We start from the raw sequence: 8870 nt of genomic DNA, 5'->3' as shown, positions 1-8870 counted from the left end.
AAGATTAGAACTCGAGAGACCGTGGAGGAGAATCAGTGAACCTGGATGAATAAACTGTGGAACAGGTCACGTTTTATTAGTTCTGAGGTGTTGTCTATATCACAGTTTGTTCAAGACTGAGACCAAAACCAAACATAAATCTAGAACATCATCTCATGGAGAGATCCACCTCCAACAGAGTGGCTCTCTATCTGGCTGCTCTGAGGCACATTGGTAGAGGATCCTTTGCCCAAGGCAAACCCACAGCTTAAGATGTCCATGAGGGGTCACTGACTCTCCACTCCTTACAGGAGGAAGAGAATTTCCACTGTGCCCACCGAGGTGGACAGTGCAGGAGAAGCCGCCTTCCTTTCTTGCCTCTCCCTGACTGTCTGGTCCAGGAGAGGAGGAGAATCACTCCTCTGATCCAAGAGCTGAGGACAAGGAAGGACTGAGCACCTCCAGCCAGACCTCTGTGCAGGAGCCATGTGAGAGAGCCAGGCTGGGGACTCACGTTCTTTACTCATCCAGGAGGCAGCTTCTGAGTCCCCCTCCTGGTGTGCAGGAAACCAGGTGTTGCAGAGATTGCACGTGGGTCACTCAGTTAGCGCAGGGATACTAGGAAGTCCTTTGTGGCTGTGCATCTGAGTTCCATCATCCAATCCAACTTCTACTGGAAACAAAGCAGAAAAGTTTGCTCTTGTGGTTTGGATATGAGGTATCTCCTGACAGCTCATGCGTGAGACAATACAGGAATGTTCAGAGGTGACATGACTAGATTATAAGGGCCTTACTCTCATCAGTGGATTAATCCATTTGATGGATTAATATTTTGAATGGATTAGTAGGTGGTAACCATGGAGAGGCATATGGAAAGGAAGGGCCTGCCTGGAGGCAGTAGGTCACTGGGGAGTGACTCTGGGGTCTATATTTATCCGTGGCAAGGGGGACGCTCCTTCCACCTCTCCTCCCTGGCCCTCATGAACCAAGCAGCTTCCTTCCACCACACCCTTCTTGCTATGATGCTCCGCTTCACTGTGGATCCAGAGCTACGGAATCAGCTGACCATGAACTAAGCCTCTGAAACCATAAGCCAAAATAAACTGTTCCTCCTCTAAGCCGCTCTTGTCAGGTTTATTTGTCACAGTGAGCAAAGCTGACCAAAAATTTTCCATCTTTATTTTACTCCCATTTAATTAGGTTAAAGTGTCCGTATAATTTGCCATTTCAACCATTTCTAAGCATAGAGTCCGTTCATACTGCTGCACAACCATCTTGCCATCCATCTCAAATACTTCTCTTCCCAAATGGAAACTCCACACCCCTGAAAGAGCACTTCCCCATTCCTCCTCCCCTCCACCCTCTGGCAAGCACCTTCCACCTGCTGCCTCTGTGACTTCCACAGCTCTAGGTACCTCACGTAAATAGAATCATACAGGATTCTATCTGTGAGTGACTTCATTCATTTAGCATAATATCTTCAAAGGGCATCATTGATTCTAATTCCTTCCGAGGTTTCCTGGGGTCATTTGTGCACAAACAAAACTGTACCTTCTCAGAGAAGAGCCGCTACCCCTAATGTGAAATGACCCATCCACCCAGAGAGTCTGGCTTTGAGGAAAATGCTGAAGTGCTCCAACCATGTGAGAGTCTGGTGCTAAAATCCTGAGAGCACTGAACATAAGTGTTCCACGGTAGTCACTATGGCTCGATGCAATTTTCATATCACAAGTGTCTCTCTCTGTACAGCTCAGAGTCCAAAGCCAACACAGGCCCTCGCTTCACAGGCCAAACACTCTTCCTGGTCTGAATTCTGAAGTCCAGGAGCCAAGGAGTTTCTGCAACTTTGCCAGGATTACTAAGCACCACGGAAGACTTACATGCAAAACGTGAGGATTAAGAACAGGCAAAAAAATAGTCTTATTTTGCAGGGAGGAGGCAGGGTACTCACTTTTATTGTTACTATAACAAGTGACCACGAATTTAATTATTCAAATTTATTATCTTAGGGTTCTGTAGGTTAGAAGTTCAGTGTGCGTCTCGCTGGGTGAAAATCAAGGTACAGCAGGGCTGTTCTCCTCCCCAGGAGGTCTGGGGAGAAGCTGTTGTCCCGCCTTCCCAGGCTCCTCCAGGCCACGTGCAGTCCTTGACTCATGGCCCCCTCCTCCATCTTCGAGACCAGCAGCACTGCCTCTCCCTGGCCACTCTCTCAGAACACGTTTCCCTCTTCAGACTCCCTCTTCCACTTATTAGGATGCTATGGTCACCCTGGGCCCACCTGGATGACCAATTTGGGGTTCACCTTCAACCTAGTCCCGTCTACAACCTTAATTTCCCTCTGCCATGTAACCTAAGGTATCTGGTTTCCAGGAGTCAGAACGTGAACATCTTTGGGGGACCATTGTCTGTCTGCCAGAAGCAGCTAACACAGAAGAGTAAAGCAGGTCAGACACAAGCCCAGAAGGAGACGGTGATTTTTATGTGAAAATCTCTTCGTTCTTAAATGTTGACAGCTAATCAAGTTTAAAACAACACAAATATTGTCCACAGCAAAGAAAATTCTTCAGCGGCCACATTCATAGTCTGCAACCCCTACTTCCTGATACAGCAGTCACTGCTAATCTTTGTTTCATTAACAAAAATCCCACTAGACTTCTACTTGGACTTCAGGATTTAATAGATTCAACCAGAAAAGTAAACACCAGTAAACAATTATTTATTTTCTGAGGTTTTATTGGATGAAGACATAGACTAATACCTATTTTCTCCATGAAGAGCATATACTAGAGCTTACTAATAATAAAAACCTGTATGAATTGGGCACTTATTAGACACCAGGATCAAGGCCAAGAGCTTTCTATGCATTAACTTACCCAATTCTCACAGTAATTCCACAAGATCAAATCTGTTATTTTATAGATGAGGAGAATGAAGACTCAAAAAGCCACATCCCCAGGGTGACCCCAATAGTGAGTGACCAAATCATGATTCAGACCTAGGTCTGAGTTCAGAAGCCAGGTTGTCACCACTGTGCTATCCTGTCAATACAAGTCCAACAAAAAAAAACTGACATCATGGTTTCATGTGTCTGCGCCACCCACCGGTGGCTGAACAAGTGTGTGAAGTTCTTCGAAGTGCTTCAAATGATGTGGTTTTATGCCTCCATTTCTTCCTGTCATGACCCCAGAGGACTATGCAGGAGTGAGGCTTGAAATCTTTCAAGCAATTCAGAGGTGACACACAGATCCTTTTCTGTCAGATGAAGAAATCACCAAGATATTTGAGGAAATTATGGCTTCAAAGCAATAAAAATGCATAATCGATTGTGAAGCATACACCGGGAGACTCCCATCAGATTCAAATAAAAAAAAAAAAAAGGCTTGAAAATAAATTATATTTCCTGGGAATTTCAGAACTGAACAATAGCCACAGTGCAGTTCCTGGGTACCTTCCTTGTGCTTCATGCAGTGTGGGGTCCAAAATGCCAACTATTGACGTTTCTAAGGATTTTGCTCTGCCGCTCTCAACCTTCCCTCTGTCAGACTTATTCCATCTTAGCTTTTCTTCTTGGAATCCAGGCCTTACCAACCAGCTCACTGTTGCTAAGTGATCTGTTGCTAGGGAAACCTAACCTTCTGACAGCCCGTCCACCCCTGCCCCTGCCTGGAGCAGTTCTGGATGTCTCCAGGACACTGTTGCACTGGGAGCAGGTGCAACTCATCAATTGTAACGTTATGCAATGCACAGTGTGATTGAAAACATAGCAAGACTGTGTAGGCAAACCTGAGCCCCGTCATTAATCACCCTCAGCCTCCCCGGGCTTAGGCAGCCTGGTCCAGTTGGTACACTTTCTGAACGTATAGCTGTGGAATTGAAAGAGAGGTCTGCTACCCAGGGTCTCTGGAAGTCAGGTGCAAGGCTTAGAGCCTAAATCCAGAGCAAATCCTAAATATAAATGACAGAGGGGGAGAGGGAAGGATAAAAGGTAGGGAAAGAGGAAGGGAGGAGTAGCCACTTTATTCTACTCCAGAAATAGGACAGGGGCTTGAGGTGTACACTCGTAAGCAGGTTCCTTCCGGCATACAAAAGGATCACACTTCCTTACCATCTTGGAGTTAGGTGGGGCCCATAAAGCAAGTTTGATTTGAACCCTACATGTCCTCTTCCCCTGCTGGACTGGTCACAAGGGAGTCAAAGACCTCATGATGGTACAGGCTTGTGAGTCAAGAGTCACTTCCATCTGTATTACTATGTGGGTCACAAAGGCAAATTCGGCTGAGTTCTTGGAGTTTGAGGTCCGACCCAACTGTAAATCGAGATATGCCAACAACGGCAGTTACAAAAATGATAATCATTATTAGGAAAGAGACCTATGTACGCAAAAGGTTGATGGGGAAATTGAAGAGAATCATGGATGACGGCAAAATTGCCAAAGAGGATCATACTTTGGGGCCTCCTCCTGACTGAACAGGCCGGAAGGAGCTTGAAATCGTCATTGCAGATGAACAGGTTTCTTTCACAACATCAAAAACTGGTTCCATTATTGATGTCGATCAATCCAAAGATCCAGAAGGCTTACAAGTATTTCATTATCTTGTCCAGGACCTGAAGTGTTTGGTCTTCAGTCTTATTGGATTACACTTCAAAATTAAACCAATGCCACTACATTGATGTTTTGCCCTGGAGAGGTATCTGGAAGCTTAACTCATCTTGAGTGAGTGAAAAATAAACTTTGGTTTATTGATTTAAAACACAATAAAACTGTGTTTTATTAATGCAGCATCACTTATTTTTACTTGACTAATACAGAAAATTAAAGATAAAGCTTGCCTGAACCAACTTACAGGAGACTTAGTTTTTATAAAGCAAAGTTGCACAGTGCCTGGGACCTAATCAAGATCAATAAGTACGTGTTGACTATTACATGACTTTTTTCCTCAACTACTAGTTAGTGATATACTTATGTCTTACGTAAAAAGTGTTTCCGATCACGTATCTTACTCTACCCTAATGACCGCCTCAAAGCATCAGCGTGAGAATTCAGGAAGAGCGTGAAGTGATTTTCACAGTATTGACATCTCGGGAGAATTCAGTAAGTGTTAGCGATTAGTGTGTTTTGGTTTTGTCGTTGCCAGTGTTTCATTATTTTTCTAAATTCCATTCATATTTACTCTTTAATTTGATGCATTTCTCTTTTCTCTTTCAAAGCCCTATCATCACTCCCCTCTAAATCCAAATCCACTCAACAGCCAGCTCAGGTCTCACCTTGACCACAATTGGACTCTTCTAGCTAGTTTCATGGCTCCAATCTAAATAACTAGTGTACTAAGAGTCAGTAGCACCTGATACAATGGTTTTATTGTTTTAATTTTTAATACTCTACATGACAGTAGAATATATTTTGACATATCATATATACATGGAGTATAACTTCCCATTCTTGTGTTTGTAAATGATGTGGAGTTTCACTGGTTGTGTATTCATATATGAACATAAGAATGTTATGTTTGATTCACTCTGCTATCTTTCCTGTTCCCACCCTCCTTCCCTTCCCTTCATTCCCCTTTGTCTAATCCAATGAACTTCTATTCCCCATCCCCTTATTATGTGTTAGCATCCACATATCAGAGAAAACATTCAGCCTTTGTTTTTTTTGGAATTGGATTATTTCACTTAGCTCCATCCATTTACCAACAAATGCCATAATTTCATTCTTCTTTATGGCTGAGTAACATTCCATTGTGTATATGGACCACATTTTCTTTATCCATTCATCTGTTTAAGGGCACCTTGTTTGGTTCCCTAGCCTAGCTATTATGAATTGAGCTATTATGAACATTGATGTGGTCGCATCAATATAGTATGCTGATTTTATGTCCTTTGGGTATATGCCAAGGAATGAGACAACTGGATACAAAGGTGGCAGTATTCCAAGTTTCCTGAGGAATCTCCATACTGCTTTCATTTTTAATGTGTACAGTGGGCAGCAATCCTCTCAACAGCCTTGTGCCAATCATCAAGGAAATACAACACTTTTACTAAACAGTTCCCACACCCCAATTACAACCCTTTGGATGAGTGGATCATAGAAGTCTGACCCCCTGAACATAGAGATGGGTGTTGGATCACCCTGAGAGAATCTTAGTACCTGAACATGATCAAGTATAGTGACTGGTCTGAGACCTGATCTCATGACTCATATCTGGCCAGTCGGGATTACCCAAGTTTTCTCAAATTCAAGTAGGGTAAGATTTCTTTCTTCTTGGGTGTGAAAATTTGAGTCTGGACATTACTAATTATCACTCCCTCTCCTCCTTGGAAGGCTAGATGCCACAGAGACACTGAAGTTGACATTCAGAAAGAAATCAAGACCAAAAAAAAAAGTCCCAGGCTTCAATATTCCCAAATAATACTCCATCCTTCCCCATTTACCCAAGAAAATTAATTTCTCCTTTTACATGAACTAGCTCCAATGGACTGTCTTCCCTTGCAATCAAGAACATAGACTAATTCAAAAGGTAAACCCCTTGAGGAAAATGTGTTCACAAATTTGTCATGTCCAAATGAGCAGCCAATGTGTGCAGTTATATCTTCCATTATCAATAGTAGAATTTCAAACATAGAATTGATGAGGAGGAATAAGTGTGATAAATACAAAATTGTTCATAATGTTTATCACCTAGAAGGCCTTCTAAGATATGCAGACTTCCATTTGGAAATTAGATCTTGCAATCAAGACCTGCTAGGCAAGAATGCAGAGTCTAGACATAGTCACACAGCCAGCAACCTTCCTATGACTCTGTTTTGCCAGGTTAATGAGCCTCCACATGCCAATCACACCTCACGATCACACCCACACCCCTAACTGTGCAGACATTGCAACAGAATGTTCATCTCCTTACATGATGACCCTGGGAATAGATTTTGGCCACCAGTAGGCCTGGGGAATGTAGGAAAAAATCAGATCAATGTTCTCAGTACTTTACAACCACACCTGCACGGCAGGAAGCAATCAGAACAGAAGCTGGCTGTCAACAACTGGATCTTCAAATATAAGCCTCAGGGCAGAGGGTGAAAAACTAGGACTCCAGATTCCAGAGAACTTGGGACTGGGACCAAGAGAACCTCAACAGGCTGACATGGAGAGACACCCTTAGAGACCACATAGCCGTCACACATCAGGACATCAGCTATAAGCAGAGATCAGAGACAGAGGGTACGGAGGTGAATAAAACCCAGGTCTCTCCGCCTTTCTATCTTTGCAGGTTTCTGACCGTTGTTTCTTTAGGTGTGTGGATTCCTGCAGCGGGGTCACAGTCCCAGACCCGTCCCCAGTATCTTCCCTTCTCCTTCGGGTCACTAAGCATGACTATTTTGAACACAATTAAGTGTCATACATGTTGTCATTTCTGTGTTTTTAAGAAGCAGAGTCCAGCAGCCCAAAAGAGTCTTCCAAACCAATTCAAATCTGTACTCAGGACTTGAGGAAATGATGGAGAAGGACAGGGCGTTCTCAACACACAGCAAAGTATTGGCGATGTCCTTTGGGACAGTTTTCTTATGGTCATTCTCTCCCCTTATGTCATCTCTCCTCCTCATCCAGCAGTAAACTATAAAATCATTCTCTTTCTGATGATGACTCCTAAACACTCTCTTCTCCAGCTTTCATTGATTCCCAGACTCTCCCTACAAATTTTGAGCTCAAGGGACTCTCTTCACCCAGGGTATTAGTCAGGGTTCTCTAGAGGAGCAGAATCAACAGGAAGTATGATTATAAAAGGGAATTATTAGATTGGCTCACACAACCAGAAGCCGGATAGTCCACAATGGCCATCTGCAGGCTAAAGAGCTGGGGGAACCAGTAGCTTCACAATCCAAGAGGCTAAAGCTCCAGAACAAGAGGAATCAACAGTGCTACCCTAGTCTGAGACCAAGGCTTCTGGAAACCACCTGGAGAATCACTGACAGAGTTCGCTTTGGAAGAGTGAAGAAGTGAGAGTCCAATATCCTCAATCAAAAAAGCAATCAAGAACCCATTCAAGAAGAGCCAAGCTTGCATCTGCATCTGCTTCCTTGTTCTTCCAACTTTGATTCCATCCTCCTTAAGCTACCCATGCTTAAAGAGGGTCTGCACTTCAGTTTGCTATTCCACATGCCAATTATTGCTAGACATACCCTCATTCACACACCCAGAAGCCTCTTAATCATTGGCATCTCTTAATCCAATCAAGTTGACAATTCAAATTAACCATTACACCCAGTATTTCCCAGTCCTCATAGGGGCCCAAACAACCTTCCCTCTTGTCCCTCCTTCCCATCTCACTGCTCTTTTGGTATCTCCCCCAACCCACTGCCCCACCCACAACCTTCTAGTAAGCAGAGATCATGATCAGAGAAGAGCATCTTCCACACTAGAACCAGTGGCTCTGTTCTGCCCAACATGCTCTCACTCTCCACTGAAGGGAACTTGGGAAGCCCTTGCTTTTTGCAAAGGAAATTCTGCTAGAGATTTCCTGGTGAACAGAAGGCTCCATCTGATTGTATATGTGTCCAATTCAGGCAAGTCTTCATTTTTTTCCTGGGTTTCTCAGCCACCCTTAAAACAGCCCCATCAATGATTTCTTCCTGACAACACTACATTGCTGTTTTGTCCCAGAGAGGTGTATGGCCCTTGGCTAAGTCATAGTCCCCACTCAGTGGGAAGGAAATCCTCAAGATACAGATGAATCTGCTTCTGTTTCTTCCTTCTCATCTGGGCTCTGGAAGAACAGAAGCTTCCATAACAGCATGTCATGCCTTGAGTGGTTGAAGTCACCTTGACCTAAGAATTGGGAAACATGAGTTCTGGACCCATCCCCACCAATCACAAGTCAGGTGACCTTGGACACATC

At 43.7% G+C, this 8870-nt stretch overlaps 1 pseudogene across 1 annotated transcript; it reads left to right on the top strand.

Annotated features, from left to right (window-relative positions):
- The first annotated feature begins 3156 nt into the window (after positions 1–3156).
- Positions 3157–4650, top strand: LOC306669294 (protein mago nashi homolog 2-like; annotated as a pseudogene). Its single transcript has 2 exons — positions 3157–3180; positions 4208–4650. The product of its transcript is annotated as a protein mago nashi homolog 2-like (transcript).
- Positions 4651–8870: the final 4220 nt, after the last annotated feature.

The sequence above is a fragment of the Sciurus vulgaris genome (genome assembly GCF_902686455.1).
Source record: "Sciurus vulgaris genome assembly, chromosome: 9".
Classification (NCBI taxonomy): domain Eukaryota; kingdom Metazoa; phylum Chordata; class Mammalia; order Rodentia; family Sciuridae; genus Sciurus; species Sciurus vulgaris.
The sequence above is the reverse complement of the archived record's forward strand: the minus strand, read 5'-3'. Positions and strand labels throughout refer to the sequence as shown.